Source organism: Triticum aestivum, chromosome 5B (genome assembly GCF_018294505.1).
Source record: "Triticum aestivum cultivar Chinese Spring chromosome 5B, IWGSC CS RefSeq v2.1, whole genome shotgun sequence".
In the NCBI taxonomy this organism is placed as follows: Eukaryota; Viridiplantae; Streptophyta; class Magnoliopsida; order Poales; family Poaceae; genus Triticum; species Triticum aestivum.
In genome coordinates this window covers 679,406,191-679,407,706 of record NC_057807.1, presented here as the reverse complement: position 1 = coordinate 679,407,706, position 1,516 = coordinate 679,406,191, and positions in this window count along the sequence as shown.

Here is a 1,516-nt window from a genome sequence, read left to right as displayed (position 1 = left end):
TCTCCACTGGCTTCCATCCTTCACGTGTCTCAGCTTCGGATCATCTCCATCGTCGGGCTTCTTCCTCTCCGCGTGCCAGCACATTAGCTTTGCTTCCTTGGGATCTACAAAATACCTCTGGAGACGAGGAGTGATCGGTAAGTACCATACAACTTTCTGGGGACATTTCTTCCCGGCCTTCTTGTATCGAGAAGCATTGCACACCGGACAGCTTGTTTTTTCCGCGTGCTCCTTCCGATAAATTATGCAATCGTTGATGCATGCATGGTATCTAACGTGTGGAAGATCAAGAGGGCACACGATCTTCTTGGCCTCATCAACACTAGTAGGACATAGATTACCCGCGGGAAGAACATCCTTTAGGTACTTGAGATGCTCATTGAGGCTAGTGTCGGTCCATTTGTTTTTAGCCTTCGTCTTCAGGAGTTGGAGCGTGAAACTCAACCGGGTCACCTCAGGATTGCAACCATCATACAATGGAGTGTTCGAGTCTACCACCAGTTGCTCCAGCTTAGCCTCCTCTCTAGAAGCAGCTCTCTCAGTACTCGTCTCCTTGCGAAGCAATGCTTGAACATGAGGGTCCCGCACAATTGAACTTAGTACCGACGAACTCTGCTGCGTGGAGTCCATGTCGTTCTCTCCGCCGCCATGTCCGGCCCCTTCTCCTCCGCCATGTCCGGCCCCTTCTCCGCCGCCATGTCCGGCCTCTTCCCCGCCGCCATTATCGATCATCTCTTCGCCTTGCCCCGTGTCATCATTGCCTACCTCGTCGGCATCCTCAACATCGTCATCCTCATCTTCAATTATCCACCGAGTATAGCCATCCATGAAACCAGTCATGAGCAGGTGCGCTTCGACACGACCATCGTCATGGGGGTCGAGCCAAACTATTCCTTTGCATTTTCGACACGGACATAAAACCTCTGTCCGGTTATTTTCTTTCATGTCTTGCACCGCCGACCGCAACCACCTGTCCACCATCGTTCCACTGACCATCGTCAACTCTGCACGGTAATAATAAAAAAATTGATTGTAAAAATGCATGCATGCATCAAAGTCATAAAAAAATTTGGCATGACCTTCCCTAAAAATAGGACATATATGGATCTAGAGTTTGCCTGGAATTCGCCGAAACAGAAATAAATCGACATTTCGGCAAAACATAGGCAACTCAAAAGCACAATTTGGCGGCGTCAACTCATGCCACACACACAATTTCCACAAACATATCACACACACATAAACACATTTCCATTTTGCAAAAGCATGAAATTTTCATCACCTCTATCTCGATGGCCGGAGATGATGTTGTAGGGAGATCAAAAGTGCACAAAGCTCTTCTTGACAAAGATAGATCTAGTTAGGGGGCAAATAGGTCACTTAACTAAATCCTACATCTACCTAGCTACCTAATTTGGAAGGAGACAACTTCAACTAGTGGAGGGGGAAGAAAAAAGAGAAAGGAGATGCATTAATGGAGGTGGTCTAGTTATGTAGGAGTAATGAAGAGAGAGAA